Below are 17,775 nucleotides of genomic sequence, written 5' to 3' on the forward strand. Positions count from 1 at the left end.
GGGATTGAATAACAGACCACTTAAAGAAATAAACTTCATTTTTAACAGATGGATTAAGTTTGGGGACTAAAAACATACTAGTTCTTTATTAAAAGTATAAAGTTATATGTGTGTAAAAATTTTTTTCCCAGATACAAACATTTTTGATTTCTTAATAATTCCCAAAAGATTTTTCTTTAGCTACAAATGTTTAATGGATGAATATTTGGCCTTTAATAGTATGATTTTGAACTCCTAAAAATATTAGTACGATTTTTAACTATAATGAAAATGCCGATTTTAGGAGCATCCATATACATACTTAACCTGAAAATAGAACAGTGAGGATTTCTACTCATTAAATTGCCATTGCACTGTCCAGAGCCACTTGTCCACATTCTTGTTGTGTCTGCTGCTTGTTATATTTTTCTGGGCTGTTTATTCCACAAAGGGCAATTGCAAAAGAGTTGGAAGCACTTTTTAGTGCCAGGCCATTCTCTAGCTTAGGTTCATGCCCCTTGGTTCTCATATTTAACAGAAGCTCAGATAGCCTGCAGCATCTGTCCTTTTGGTTCCCTTCAGGACTGTGTACACTTCTTTGTCATATTGTCATTTCTCAAACCACAGAGTTTCTTTAAATAGCAGGCCTGTCCCAGTAGAATAAAGGGAACTATAATTCTGTAATTTGAAGAATATTCCACTTCAAAGTGTATTGTTCTAATTGACTTAAATATTTGAGACATACGTTTTATTGTGTTTCACTGTTAAGAGGAAGTAGAGTACGACCATGTTTCTGCAAGGAAATAAAAAAGGAAATATTAATTGTTTCTTTCTGTCCGTATATGGTTAGTGTGATCAATTTCATTGATTGAGTAATAATACTATCGCTCCCCCCAAATAATCAAAACACAAAGCAGCAAAATTGGCCACTTCATAAAAGGTAAAAAAAAAGCAAAAAAAAACCCTGGAAAATTCACGTACTTATTCCAAAAAGTGGTATTACAGGTATTTTAAAATAGGGTTGTGTTGACATATTCCAAATAAATAATCAGTATATACATACATACAGGCATGTCCATAAATAAATACATAAATAAAGAAACCACAGTTTATGGCTGTCATTTAGAGCAAAAGAGAGAAATTTCAGAAACATGAAATTCACCTTCATTTCATCATCTGTTGCTAGGTTTAGAAAAGTTATCTGTAAAGATAATGATTCTAGAAGACCTTTATTAGTATTACATAGTGCTTTTTTTTGTTTTTTTGTTTTTAAAGTATTTATTTATTTATTTATGGCTGTGTTGGGTCTTCGTTTCTGTGCGAGGGCTTTCTCTAGTTGTGGCAAGCGGGGGCCACTCTTCATCGCGGTGCACGGGCCTCTCACTATCACGGCCTCTCTTGTTGCGGAGCACAGGCTCCAGACGCGCAGGCTCAGTAATTGTGGCTCACGGGCCTAGTTGCTCCATGGCATGTGGGATCTTCCCAGACCAGGGCTCGAACCCGTGTCCCCTGCATTAGCAGGCAGATTCTCAACCACTGCGCCACCAGGGAAGCCCCTACATAGTGTTTTTTGACTAAGGGAAATCTGTCTCCATACTAGATGTTCAGACTTTAAAAATCAGTTACCAGCTTTCAACTTTATTATTTACACACACGCCCAAAAATATCTATAGAGGATTAAACAATGTCTCACTCTTCATCTGAAGGCTGTGAAGAAGTATAATCAGATCTGAAGACTGTTCCTTTTTCTGTAGGAACATTTGTAAATGGAGAATTCTTTTGAGATTCTTCTTGTTCAGTCTCAGTGATTTTTGTTCTTTCTTTCACAATGAATTGCAAAATGCCATTTAACTTCAAGGTTTCTAATCGTCCAACTGCACTGTACTCACCTTTTTATTGACCGCCTTTCCTTGGTCTTTTGTTTCACCAGCAAGATTCTCACCTTGCTGCACATTCTTTCAACTTGGCCATCAATATATAAAGTCGAGAAATCCTTCTAAGTCTGGATGCTTACAGCAGCATCCCACTTATCACTTCTTTCCATCCTTGGAGGGAAGCTCTATCTGAACTGTCTGAAGTAGCTGTTGATGGTGTCTTTACTGCTGTTACATGGAAGCCTTTTTTGAATACTGTCATTGAAAACTTCCTGAATCTCAGTGAAGTATTGTCAGGTTGGGTCAGCGATGTTTATATTTCTCTGCCTCGGCATGTCTCTCTCCCTGCCCACTTCTGTCCTCTACTTTTCCCATCCTTTTAAATTTGTGACAGTGAAGTTGTTGATAGTATTTCTACAGTTAGGCTCACAGGATGTATTTTATTAACCTGAGAATGTTTTGGTTTGGATTCTGCATTCTAACTTATGTAAATTACTGTTGCTTTTGACCACCATCATCATTCAGTATATCATATTTATTTCATTTAAACATTTATACTTGTTTATAATATATATAAACATTTAGATATATTTTTAAAATATACGTATGTTTCCCTTAAAATAAATATGTGTGTATATATATGTATATGCATATATGTGTGTGTTTACATGTATGTATGGATACATATGTGTGTGTATATAAATATGTATACATTTCTTCCCTCATACTTAACATTAGTTAATCACCTCTACTAAATATCAAGAAAGTGCTTCAGTACACCAGAAACTAACACAATATTGTAACACAACTATACTTAAAAAAAAAAAAGGTTTACACCACAAGAAAGTGCTTCAGACAGCAAGGATTAAGAAATATATAGTATATGACAACTTGTAACAGGTTGCCAGAATAGGAAACGGAGCAGCAACAGGGACAGCTGGGCAGGTGTGGTCCAGGGCATGTGAGGGCACCCCACTGCAGCCATCCAACCTGGTCCTGAGACGTGGAGCTCTCCAGCGAAGAAACTGGGCATTTTACTTACGTTAGCCCTCAGGTTTGTGCGGATGATATGTTCTTACTCTCATTTTGATTATTAATAACAACACAAATAAAAAATATTTGTTGGGTTTACAAAAAAAGGAGAAATATATAGTATATGAAATAAATCTATACAATACACAAATTAATATGTATACATATATTTGTGTATTCTACTAAGTGTATACTTTATATGTATTATAGGTAATATATATTTAACTACATAAATATATAAAACTAATGTGAAATGAAGGAATTCAGGTCTTTACTCTCTCCACCTAGAATTTTAATCTCTACCAATCCAATCATATATTTCAACACATTTGTATAACTTCTACAAATTTCTTAACATGTTTTCATAGATCCCAACAGAGCCAAATCAAGCTTGCACTATCACCCCAAAGAGTCATAGAACACAGCCACATTATTTTCTCCTTTAGCTGAGTTTTGGCTTTATTGTTTAAATAATCATGAAATAAACAGACTCATTCCTGTTGCAGCTTTCATTCAACAATTGTGTTTAATAAGATGCTGGGGAATAAAACAGTAAATAGAAGCTCAATGGGGAAAAGAAAATGCATTGAGATTTTCTTGGAAAATGCTTCCATATAAAATAAGCCTTCACATTCACAGAAAGATAGACAAGATGAAAAGGCAGATGGCTATGTACCAGATGAAGGAACAAGATAAAACCCCAGAAAAACAACTAAATGAAGTGGAGACAGGCAACTTTCCAGAAAAAGAATTCAGAATAATGATACTGAAGATGATCCAGGACCTCGGAAAAAGAATGGAGGCAAAGATCCAGAAGATGCAAGAAATGTTTAACAAAGACGTAGAAGAATTAAAGAAAAAACAAACAGAGATGAACAATACAATAACTGAAATGAAAACTACACTAGAAGGAATGAATAGCAGAATAACTGAGGCAGAAGAACGGATAAGTGACCTGGAAGACAGAATGGTGGAATTCACTGCTGCGGAACAGAATAAAGAAAAAAGAATGAAAAGAAATGAAGACAGCCTAAGAGTCCTCTGGGACAACGTTAAATGCAACAACATTCGCATTATAGGGGTCCCAGAAGTAAAAGAGAGAGAGGAAGGACCTGAGAAAATATTTGAAGAGATTATAGTTGAAAACTTCCCTAACATGGGAAAGGAAATAGCCACCCAAGTTCAGGAAGCACAGAGAGTCCCATACAGGATAAACCCAAGGAGAAACACGCCGAGACACATAGTAATCAAATTTGCAAAAATTAAAGACAAAGAAAAATTATTGAAAGCAGCGAGGGAAAAACGACAAATAACGTACAAGGGAACTCCCATAAGGTTACCAGCTTATTTCTCAGCAGAAACTCTACAAGCCAGAAGGGAGTGGCATGATATACTTAAAGTGATGAAAGGGAAAAACCTACAACCAAGACTACTCTAAATGGCAAGGATCTCATTAAGATTCGATGGAGAAATCAAAAGCTTTACAGACAAGCAAAAGCTAAGAGAATTCAGCACCACCAAACCAGCTCTACAACAAATGCTAAAGGAACTTCTCTAAGTGGGAGACACAAGAGAAGAAAAGGATCTACAAAAACAAACCCAAAACAATTAAGAAAATGGTAATAGGAACATATGTATCGATAATTACCTTAAAGGTGAATGGATTAAATGCTCCAACCAAAAGACAGAGGCTTGCTGAATGGATACAAAAACAAGACCCATATATGCTGTCTACAAGAGACCCACCTCAGACCTAGGGACACATACAGGCTGAAAGTGAGGGGATGGAAAAGGATATTCCATGCAAATGGAAATGAAAAGAAAGCTGGAGTAGCAATACTCATTTCAGATAAAATAGACTTTAAAGAATGTTACAAGAGACAAGGAAGTACACTACATAATGATCAAGGAATCAATCCAAGAAGAAGATATAACAATTATAAGTATATATGCACCCAACATAGGAGCACCTCAGTACATAAGGCAACTGGTAACAGCTATAAAAGAGGAAATCGACAGTAACACGGTAATACAGGGAGACTTTAAAACCTCACTTACACCAATGGACAGATCATCCAAACAGAAAATTAATAAGGAAACACAAGCTTTAAATGACACAATAGACCAGATAGATTTAATTGATATTTATAGGACATTCCATCCAAAAACAGCAGATTACACGTTCTTCTCAAGTGCGCACGGAACATTCTCCAGGGTAGGTCACACCTTGGGTCACAAATCAAGCCTCAGTAAATTTAAGAAAACTGAAATCATATCAAGCATCTTTTCGGACCACAACGCTATGAGATTAGAAATCAATTACAGGGAAAAAACGTAAAAAACACAATCACATGGAAGCTAAACAGTACGTTACTAAATAACCAAGAGGACACTGAAGAAATCAAAGAGGAAATCAGAAAATACCTAGAGACAAATGACAATGAAAACACGACGATCCAAAACCTATGGGATGCAGCAAAAGCAGTTCTAAGAGGGAAGTTTATAGCTATACAAGCCTACCTCAAGAAACAAGAAAAATCTCAAGTAAACAATCTAACCTTACACCTAAAGGAACTAGAGAAAGAAAAACAAACAAAACCCAAAGTTAGCAGAAGGAAAGAAATCATAAAGATTAGAGCAGAAATAAATGAAAGAGAAACAACGAAAACAATAGCAAAGTTCAATAAAACTAAAAGCTGGTTCTTTGAGAAGATAAACAAAATTGATAAACCATTAGCCAGACTCATCAAGAAAAAGAGGGAGAGGACTCAAATCAATAAAATTAGAAATGAAAACGGAGAAGTTACAGCAGACATCGCAGAAATACAAAGCATCCTAAGAGACTACTACAAGCAACTCTATGCCAATAAAATGGACAACCTGGAAAAATGGACAAATTCTTAGAAAGGTATAACCTTCCAAGACTGAACCAGGAGGAAACAGAAAATATGAACAGACCAATCACAAGTAATGAAATTGAAACTTTGATTAAAAATCTACCAACAAACAAAAGTCCAGGACCAGATGGCTTCACAGGTAAATTCTATCAGACATTTAGAGAAGAGCTAACACCCATCCTTCTCAAACTCTTCTAAAAAATTGCAGAGGAAGGAAGACTCCCAAACTCATTCTATGAGGCCACCATCACCCTGATACCAAAACCAGACAAAGATACTACAAAAAAAGACAATTACAGAACAATATCACTGATGAATATAGATGCAAAAATCCTCAACAAAATACTAGCAAACAGAATTCAGCAACACATTAAAAGGATCATACACCATGATCAAGTGGGACTTATCCCAGGGATGCAAGGATTCTTCAATATATGCAAATCAATCACTGTGATACACCATATTAACAAATTGAAGAATAAAAACCATATGATCATCTCAATAGATGCAGAAAAAGCTTTTGACAAAATTCAACAGCTATTTATGATAAAAACTCTCCAGAAAGTGGGCATAGAGGGAACCTACCTCAACATAATAAAGGCCATATACGACAAACCCACAGCAAACATCATTCTCAATGGTGAAAAACTGAAAGCATTTCCTCTAAGATCAGGAACGAGACAAGGCTATCCACTCTCACCACTATTATTCAACATAGTTTTGGAAGTCCTCGCCATGATAATCAGAGAAGAAAAAGATAGAAAAGGAATACAAATTGGAAAAGAAGAAGTAAAACTGTCACTGTTTGCAGATGACATGATACTATACATAGAGAATCCTAAAGATGCCACCAGAAAACTACTAGAGCTTATCAATAGATTTGGTAAAGTTGCAGGATACAAAATTAATGCACAGAAATCTCTTGCATTCCTATACACTAATGATGAAAAATCTGAAAGAGAAATGAAGGAAACACGCCCATTTACCATTGCAACAAAAAGAATAAAATACCTAGGAATAAACCTACCTAAGGAGGTAAAAGACCTGTACTCAGAAAACTCTAAGACACTGATGAAAGAAATCAAAGATGACACAAGCAGATGGAGAGATATACCATGTTCTTGGATTGGAAGAATCAATATTGTGAAAATGACTATACTACCCAAAGCCATCTACAGATTCAGTGCAATCCTTATCAAATTACCAATGGCATTTTTTACGGAACTAGAACAAAAAATCTTAAAATTTGTATGGAGACACAAAAGACCCCAAATAGCCATAGCAGTCTTGAGGGAAAAAAACAGAGCTGGAGGAATCAGACTCCCTGACTTCAGACTATAATACAAAGCTCCAGTAATCAAGACAGTTTGGTACTGGCACAAAAACAGAAACATAGATCAATGAAACAAGATAGAAAGCCCAGAGATAAACCCACGCACCTATGGTCAACTAATCTATGACAAAGGAGGCAAGGATATACAATGGAGAAAAGACAGTCTCTTCAATAAATGGTGCTGTGAAAACTGGACAGCTACATGTAAAAGAATGAAATTAGAACACTCCCTAACACCTTACACAAAAATAAACTCAAAATGAATTCGAGACCTAAATGTAAGACCAGACACTATAAAACTCTTAGAGGAAAACATAGGAAGAACACTCTTTGACATAAATCACAGCAAGATCTTTTTTGATCCACCTCCTAGAGTAATGGAAATAAAAATAAAAATAAACAAATGGGACCTTATGAAACTTCAAAGCTTTTGCACAGCAAAGGAAACCATAAACAAGGCAAAAAGATAACCCTCAGAATGGGCGAAAATATTTGCAAACGAATCAGTGGACAAAGGATTAATCTCCAAAATATATAAACAGCTCATGCAGCTCAATATTAAAAAAACAAACAACCCAATCCAAAAATGGGTGGAAGACCTAAATAGACATTCCTCCAAAGAAGACATACAGATGGCCAAAAAGCACATGAAAAACTGCTCAACATCACTAATTATTAGAGAAATGCAAATCAAAACTACAATGAGGTATCACCTCACACCAGTTAGAATGGGCATCATCAGAAAATCTACAAACAACAAATGCTGGAGAGGGTGCGGAGAAAAGGGAACCCTCTTGCACTGTTGGTGGGAATGTAAATTGATACAGCCACTATGGAGAACAGTATGGAGGTTCCTTAAAAAACTAAAAATAGAATTGCCATGTGATCCAGCAATCCCACTACTGGGCATATACCCAGAGAAAACTGTAATTCAAAAAGACACATGCACCCCAATCTTCATTTCAGCACTATTTACAACAGCCAGGTCATGGAAGCAACCTAAATGCCCATCGACAGACGAATAGGTAAAGAAGGTGTGGTACATATATACAATGGAATATTACTCAGCCATAAAAAGGAACGAAATTGGGTCATTTGTTGAGACGTGGATGGATCTAGAGACTGTCATACAGAGTGAAGTAAGTCAGAAAGAGAAAAACAAATATCGTATATTAACGCATGTATGTGGAACCTAGAAAAATGGTACAGATGAACCAGTTTGCAGGGCAGAAGTTGAGACACAGATGTAGAGAGCAAATGTATGGACACCAAGGGGGGAAAGCCGTTGGGGGTGGCGGTGGGAGTGGGATGAATTGGGAGTGTGGGATTGACATGTATACACTGATGTGTATAAAATGGATGACTTATAAGAACCTGCTGTATAAAAAAAATAAATAAAATTAAATTAAAAAAATTTTTTTAAATTAAAATAAAATGAAATAAGCCTTCAGGGGAATTCCCTGGCTGTCCAGTGGTTAGCACTCTGCAGTTTCACTGCCAAGGGCCAGGTGCAATCCCTGGTCAGGGAGCTAAGATCTGTAAGCAGAGCAGTGTGGCCAAAATAAATAAATAAATTAAATTAAGCCTTCTGTATTCAAGGTATTTTTTGCTCCCATGACCTATGAGTTTTTTGGTCATTTCATATGCTAAAGACAATGGTCCTTGAACTGTTTATTAAAAATATCTGATTGGTCAATATAATATGTACTAATGATGAATATTAATGTGTCCTGCAAAAAATATACTTACCTAGTAACTAGAAGTCTTAGTATCAGATCCCTGTATTAGGGTTAACAGAGTTTTGGTGGGGCTTATATCATGACAGAATATAGGACAGAATCACCAAGTGTTAAAACTGCACTGTTTTTCACCTCTCAGTTTTCTTTAAACATTTATATAGGAAAAACAGGCAAAAATAAAATTTTAAATATTTCAATAAACTTAATTTTTAAGTTAAAATTATTTAAATGTATTGAAATATGAAAATATAATATAATAGTTTAAGAGAACATTTCATTTCAGACCACTGTGAATATTTGGTCATAAAAATAACTGTAAAAGAGAACATTAACTTAAAAATTCGAAGATATATTTTCATGGAGATGAAAATCCAACTGTAATATGAACAACACAGGCTTTTTCTATGATATTCTAAACTAGTTAGAATAAAATTTAATTTAATTAGGTATTCACAACTTGTAAGTCTTAAGTATGAATCTCAGCCATTTAAGACCAGGATTTAATCTTTTTAATGATTTGTGTATTAAAACATTTTGAACAAACAACAAAATTCAATGAGTTAACATTATTTTGCCCTGAGTCCAGTAGCAAGGAGCAGTAAATTCAAGACCGGTTTACATGCAGCTCCATTTTGTATGATTCTAGCCAATTTTTTGTTAATTTATTATCAAAATGGTACTCAAACACCACATGGCATTATTTATTTGATATTTTTATTTAGTTGGCAAAACGTATTTTTGAGTTCTTATCAGTTGCTAGATATTATGAGTACAGATAAAACAGCAATCTATTCAGTGGTATAAGCCATATCCCCCTAGAAATTGGAGAAATCTGCAAATGAAAAATGTACAAGCACAGTAATATTTGTCTTTTCCCTTTCCATCTTGCATCTCTCCATAGTACTGTGGGTAGACAAAGATTTGATTTATGATTTCTTTCAAATTTTGGCTGATAAAATTACCACCCTCAATGCTCTGAGCACTGTGACTAGTGAGCGTTGAAAAGATGCTCAGTTCTTTCTATGCTGTGAATTTTGAAGCCTGTTTATATGAGGATGATGGGGAAAACGCATAATTGTGCATAAAAAGTCATTGCATGGGAGAAAGAGTGAAGACGGACTTCAGACATGTTCTTTATTATGAGCACTTGGTCTTTGAGCATCAGAAGACCTTTAATTAAGCCCTATTCCTCCTAATGGTGGGAGAACATCCCCACCAGGACAGTCCCTGGCTTCCACTGGTAGTTTTAATGATTTTGCTTCCAGGTAGACTCCTGAGGGGAAGCACTAAAAAACATGTAGCATGATTCTGTCATAAGAAAAAGTTGTAAATTGTGGTTTAATGTGAGTTATTTGTAAATACTGATGCATCTATCAGGAACACGTTTAAATAACGAGGCCAATTTGAGATTATGTATTCTGGAATTGGCAATTTCAGTTTCAGGAGAGAAAATGAGTCACAATATTGCATTTTCTTCATTGAAAGTGCACAGAAAACAGAGCTTATTGTACCCTATGAGACAAACACCTTACTTGCAAGAGACTCCGTAATTGTTTTAATTCCATTTACCAAGCCATTTGCTTTGACATTTTTGGTGATAGAAATGACATGATTTGGGTAAATAAGTATATATGATGAATATTTTGAAGAGGTTACCTGACTTGTACAAATATATTTAAATTAAGGTTTTGATATGAACTTTCAAATATAGGTAAAAAGATGCATTTATCTGTTTTATTAAACCCCTGTTAAGTTTTCTTTAAATACTATATTACAGTGTCAATGATTTACTTACATGGATATTGTTTCTGTTTTCCTCCTAATGCAATTATATTAAATTTTAATGACATCAATTGTAATATCTAACTGATATCTGGAAGCTTGTGGAGAGCCCAAAGGTTTTATACAAATTTATATGTATCAAGCTCTCACTGATATACTTTGCCAGTAGATATTTTAACTTGAGTAGTCAGCTTTGCAAATCCCTTCCCACAAAAGATGAAAAACATCCTCCTATTACATCTAGAGATTTCTTTTTGTTATTCAAAGCCATGAATAAATTTAGGAAAAATGTATATGATTTTAATGCCTTAAACGAGAAAGCTTTCTTGATTCCTATTTAAAAATGGAATATTTAATGTTTTCCTTCTTCTGTGGTACTTTTTTGATATTGTAGTGAAGAACAAAAAAGAATTCTGAGAACATATAAAACAAAAAACTGAGTTTGAAGTATTATAATAAAACAACCTTTTTCCTTTAATGCTAAGTCCCTTTTTAATGAAGATCTTCTGGCAGCTCTTGAATGTATAACTAGTTTATATCATGGGATGAAGCTGTCTGTTCTGATGATTGACATGAGCCCACATTACAATGTGATTCTGAAAATTAGTCCATAGAGGTCCTTTTCAGGTACTTCTCAGACTGAGAGCTGCCCTCCAACTACAGGAGAGCCTTTTTAACCCCACTCATTGGTATTCTAATCTGGAAGAGCTGTCCTGCCTTTTAAATAACTCAGGCATTCAGGCTCGTACCCCCCTTGACACATTACTTAGCCAAAGGATTCAAATGAGATTCAAGAAACATGCAGTATAGCACAAAGGGATTGGAATATGCACAATTAATAATCACACAGTTAATTCATTTTTAATGCAAGGAGGATTTCTGAAATTTCACATTCAGATTTGTAGCACAAAGTAGTGGCTGTCTACCCTGATTACATTTCTAAAATTCCAAAATACAGGCACTATTCTTAAGTAATTATTTTAATTTTAAATAGATTCACCTAAAGGTGTAGCTTTAAGTGACATTAAGGTTATGACACAAACAGATACAATTTTAAAATGGGACCCCTTTCAATTCAGATACTGTGCAAATAAATAAACACATGAAGAGTTTTTATAAGAATGGGAATAAGGTATGTCTCTGATTAGGAAGGGTTGTGGTGGGGTTTGATTATCTTGGGTCAAAGCCATCCAACTACATTACACAGTGCAATGTTTTGTTTCTCTTGTTTTGTTTTTTTCTTTATATAAGTATTTTTATATATCCAATGTTAAAGATCTTGCTGCCCGCATTTGAGAGGTGGATATGCAGTTTATTGCAATAAGAATGTCAGTAGATCTACAACAGTTCTAAGATTTTAGAATGACAACCAGGAAGACAACCAACCATTGAGTCAATAATTAGTTGCTAGATTCTTTCTATGCATGGATGAGTGAATGCATTCATTTGCCATTTATACATTGCATGCTTTCTATATGCCAGATCCTGGGGATGAAAACAGTGAATAGGGGAGACAAAATTCCAGCTCTCATGTAAATTATATTCTAGTGTACAAATAAATGAACATGATAAATTCAGAGGATAATAAGTGCTATGCAGAAAAGTAGAGCATGGTAAGAGGATGGAGTAATGAGGGGGTAGAGAAGTGTGAAGTGATCATCAGGAAGTGGAATTTGAGTAAGAGGTCTGAATGAGCCATGAGGAAATATGAGGGGAGCATATTAGGCCGAGGAAGGAGCAACAACAAAGGCCAGAGGAGGTCATGAACTTCCCAGGTTTGAAGAAGCCAAATATGGCTGGAGCATGCGTTGAGTGAGCAGAAGAAATGTCCCACAACCAACTGGTTCATGTGTGGACCTACATGAGCCATTACAGTGGCCTAACTCATTGCATACTCTATTTTGATCCACTGTGCTTCTCCTTAGAAATAGCCTGGAAGTCAAGCAGTAGACAACATAAAGAAAATGTAGTAAAGATAGGACTTTGTAGGGAATTCAATTAAGTGGTAACATCTCTCTTTTAAAACATTCATTATCACCCAGCTACATCAGTTGCATGGGGTATTTATCGGATGGCTTGCAGCTTCAAAATTATCATGTATTTTAAAATCATTTATGCTTTACAACGATTTGCAATCATACCCATGGAGGCTTCACAGAGAATTTGAATTACACAGTTGGGCAGATCATTATAGGATATTTGTACCACGACTTTTCCAAAAGATTCAATACCTCTCCCTTGCTTTCTCCTCCTTCCTCCCCAGACCTCATCACCCTTTAACCTGAAGAAAAGGAGGAAATTGATCTTTCATGGTAACCAGGCTGTGTCTGAAACCTTAAAGATGCTTGGGGTATCCCTGTTATATGAAATAGTGGAATTATATGTTGTATATTTATATGGAATAGCTTTTTGACGTACACACCATGTCTTCCAACTCTGGTTTGGAAAGTAGTTCCAAGCAGGCTAAACTGGCAATGATTTCTGCAACCTGTTTATGAAGAGTGCAGGCAGATTTTGGGGTGTCTGCTTATAAGTTTCCTAGGCTAATTTAATGCTAGCTGTCTTCTCATGGTTCTATTTTTCATTCTTCTTCTATCCTTTCCTTTATTTCTTTCCTTTTCTTTTCTTTTAGTGTAAATTACTGGAATTAGCACATGACCTTATCCTGGTGCACTAATGCCAGTTTTCAAGCATGAACTAGCTCTCAATCTCCAAGCTACAGAGAAAGATAAACTAGTTTTATTTGATGTCTTACTTTTACTAGTGTCCTGAAAAGTGAAATCATTCATGCATAGGTAATTGCTCCAGTGAGTTTCCTTGATCTGCGTGTGTGATTGTAATTTATAAATACCAATTGGGTAATTGCTGGGAGAGGTTTTAAAAGCAAATGTTTCTAATGCGTGGTTGACACACTGTGTTCCCAATTGATTATATTATTTACCATATTAATGAATCTGATATTCTTTATCCCATCAAGGGCAACATTACGTTTACCTAATGCTCAGTAGTGTGGCCAGTGCATAATTTTGCCTGGGAAAAGGTGGGGAAGGAAGGTTAGCTCTTTCCCTCTAATATGTTGTCCTCTGCAGTGCTATGCACAACCCATATGCTAGTTTAGTGCCCAGAGCTCAAATTAGGTCACAGTCGTGAATGTCTAGAATACAAAAGTTGAAAGATTTTTCGGGTGTCAAACTCTCAATATCATTCCCCTTTAATAAACTTGAGTCTTAAAAGTAAGATGGCAAACATTTTGTAACAAGAAGTACACAAAACTCCTACATTCAGGAGATTAATCTATTAAAAAAGTATTGCCTTTAGTGACCTACAAAAGAATAAGATAAGCTAAAACCCCTTCAGCAAACGCTTTCCCCTGTGTCAGGCCTAATGTAAAAAGATAACATTTTATATTCCTGAATTTGTGCCCATTGGCATTTCCATTGCCAAACATTCACAACTGGATGCAAAAATAAAAATAAAAACAAAATCCCATTGCCTAATCACATGAGTGGTACCTTTGTAGAGGAAATGAGAACATTACCCCAATGGCATGAAGGAGATTTGAATAATACCCAGTGTAGTTTTACCCTTTCCATTTGGAAGACACTCCCATGGGCCTCCAAAATAAAAGAGAAAAAAGGAATTTGTGTGGCTTCTTTATGGAAGCTTCATGCTCCCTTCCTCAGTCTCTACATTCTGCCAAATAACAGCTTGGGAATCAGAGTAGACCCCCCCAGGCATTTTACCCATGTAGATTTGCCTATCCACACCTCAGATGTGCTTCCTGAGAGCAGAACATAAATGACCAGGGAGGCAACGTGTTTGAGAGCATATTCCTACCAAGTTGTAATATGGGGACTTCAGCCCAAAATGAGGACACAGAGAAAGCCAACAGTCTTGGAGTTCTTTACAACAGCAATTTACCCCTCTCACTCCTACATATCTTTACAGGAAAGAGCTGAGTTGAATGGAAATAGGCCTCTTTCATGGCAGGTGTGGAAGAGAGAAGGAAAAGATTACTTGGAATTTTCCAATTTTAATCTCTCTACTATTGGGGGGAAGAGTTATCTAGAAAAACAATGCAATTGCACTGATTGTTTATATTTAGGTTTGGTAAGGATCACTTTAAAAGTGTAGGCTTCGTGATTATCATAACATACTTAATAATGCATAGGCTCACAAATGAGCTGGCATAGCATACAGATTAAAGGGACCCGTATTATAATTAAATCCATTCACAGATCTCTATCTGAAGGAGAATTGCACCATGAAATAGTAAGAATGTGTACTACCACGCTGCATGCTGATAGGGACTCAGTGTGGTATAGAAGACTCATGCATTTGAATGAGAAAACTGAGATTTTTTTTTTAATTAAAGGGTATAATTTTGCTAGTCACACTTTTTTTGTTGTTGTTTTTTTTTTTTTTGGCCACGCCACATGTCATGTGGGACCTTAGTTCCCCAACCAGAGATCAAAACCGTGCCCGTGGAGTCTTAACTACTGGACCACCAGGGAAGTCCCTTGCTAGTCACTTTTTATTGTCTTGTCCATTCTTTCTACTTCTGTATTTGCTAAAGAGAAGAGGACTTGGGGAGAGTTCACAGATGTTTATTTTCTATTCCCCTTTAGACTTATAGTGTGTTTATTTTTAATTTCTCTTTAGATTTATATTGTCATTTCTCCAAAGATTTCAAAGTACTTTTCCAAAATTTATGGAAAAATAATGAATGTCACTAACAGAAATTCAAACGAAGAAGGAGAACAGCATGTAAGGATGATAGTGGAAAGACATTCACCAAAGTACCCAATTGAAAGAAACAAATAATCTTTTCTCTGCATTGACCCACTTAACTATTCTTCTTTCAAATTTTTTAATTGAATAATTGAGCTTATACACTCCAAATCTTAAACAGGTCTATACCATCAGTACTTAACTTTGAAATGAGAGCACCTCTGTATCAGGATTGGTTCTAGGTAGTTGGGATGAGAGGCTGATTTGTGGTTCGCCATAAAGGGCATAACAATGCCTTGATCATCAAGCACTTGTCTCCAGCAACTCATTATAGTTGCTTTATGGTTTAAGGCAGTGTTATCAGAAGACTCCTACTATCTGAGAGAGACATTAAATTAATAATTTAGACCCCATTGATTCATTCATTAAAATGCATTAAATACTTAGCATGTATTGAACAAAATACTAGATTCAACAATATTTGTGAAAGGAATAAAATTATATCAATAATTCAAAATTCATGTGATCTAATTTTTCTCATCTAAGTACCAAGCATAGGCAAGATACAGGCAATATAAAGGATTTTAACAATGTTTTTCCATTTAACTGGTAGCTTACAGCTTCATCATGATTCTTTGTGCCTGCCCATGCTTTGAGAGCTGTTATCTCATGTTATTTTACTACTCGGATTGTATTCAATTGTTTGATCTATTTTTAGATGATTGTGAATGTAAATGGTACATAAAGGAGTGTGTTATCTTTGGGTTATCAAGATTTATCTCCTGAGCAGAAATTGGAAGTAGTGCCTTTTACTCACATTTAAAAATCACCTTGATTTGATGGTACTCTTGGGTACAATTTCTACTTTCCCATTTTGGAGAGCTTTTTCACCATAAATACATTTTAAAATGCAAAATGAGGTGATTTGGCCCATTTTGCTTTGTATTTAATTTAACCTTCAAAGGATTATGGTCTATGGAGCAAACAGGTTAATAGGAAGGTTTTAAAAAGACATTTTTTCATCTGATGGGACATAATTGTACCTACAGAGCTGTTATGCTCCATTGTATAAATCCTTCAAATTCATGGACTATTGGCCCAAAACACAGTAATGGATCCTGTAGAGCACTGAAAATCTATCATGTTAATATAGCTGCTGCATATGCACGGTATGAGGTTTATTCTCCCATCCACGCCTTAGAGGATTTGTATGTAATTCTCATATTAATAGGCCCGATTCCTGTACTCCAGATGGAATGCTTTGCCAAGCCCTTTACATGCTAAGTAAAAACATCTTCTCAGGATTTGCACTAAAACCAATGATAATAACATATTCCTGTAAAACACTGCCATGTCTAACAAAAATATTTGCTTGTTCAGAATTCCCAAAGGAATCACACCACTTCACGTTTGTAAAACAACAAAGAGCTTTTTTTAAGTTGTTAGTTTACAAATCAGCACCTGAAATGATTGAATTGTATCTAGCTAAATGCTGAGGTACACTCCCTTCAAAACTCCTTTCATTGATGTTGGCAAGAACAGTTTTGTTCTGAACACATATGTATATTTCTACTTTTATAGACTGATGGGCTTTTGGAAAGCCTAAGATGCTCCCTATCACAACATCTCAATTCGCTTAATCTTGTTTTCTTCCTCTCCCCGCAGAGCTGTAAAAGTAAAGGCTATTGGCAGCACGATTTTATGGTCACTCAGAATATAGATCTGCAATATCAGAGAACCCTTGATCCTAATCTCTTCGTCTGCCCTTAGCTGCACAGACATAATAGGGACTAAAGGCTGGGGCCAACACGGGGTATAATCAAATCTGTAAGGAGTATTTCTACAAAGTTTTAATCTAACCAGAAAGGAACAAAGGAGATGAAATAATTTCTTCCTTCTATATTAACAATGTTAACCCATTTTCCAGACACGTATTATTATCATTAGTTTTAGTACTAAAAGTCTGACAAGTTTTTATTTTTTAAATTTATCATGTCGGGGCTTGGAGAGTATTAGTTTTTTCATTGTCTTACTGCTCTCTGTAGACTGTGCCATGGCCACAGAGGACTCTCAAAGGAGTCAGGTGGAGCCCAGCCCTCTCCTTAACATTCAGGATAATACTTCATTGCATTATCTAGGAATTGCCAAGGCAAAAACAAAGGTAATGCCAAAAGAATGCTATCTCAATGCTGAAAACCTCACGGAGAACTGAATTTCCGTGATGATCGATACTGACTAGTTTCTCATCATTTCCTCCAAGCAGGAGACAGATTCAGTAGGGAATTCAACTGCACGTGTAGATTCTGATATTTATACTTTTTTTAATCTTCTCATAGCTTTTCCTTACTCAGATTTGTGGCTGGACCCCACAGTCACTCTGTTCAGCTCAGGATGATAAACTCAATATC

This window comes from Eschrichtius robustus, chromosome 5, assembly GCF_028021215.1.
Source record: "Eschrichtius robustus isolate mEscRob2 chromosome 5, mEscRob2.pri, whole genome shotgun sequence".
NCBI classification, from domain to species: Eukaryota; Metazoa; Chordata; class Mammalia; order Artiodactyla; family Eschrichtiidae; genus Eschrichtius; species Eschrichtius robustus.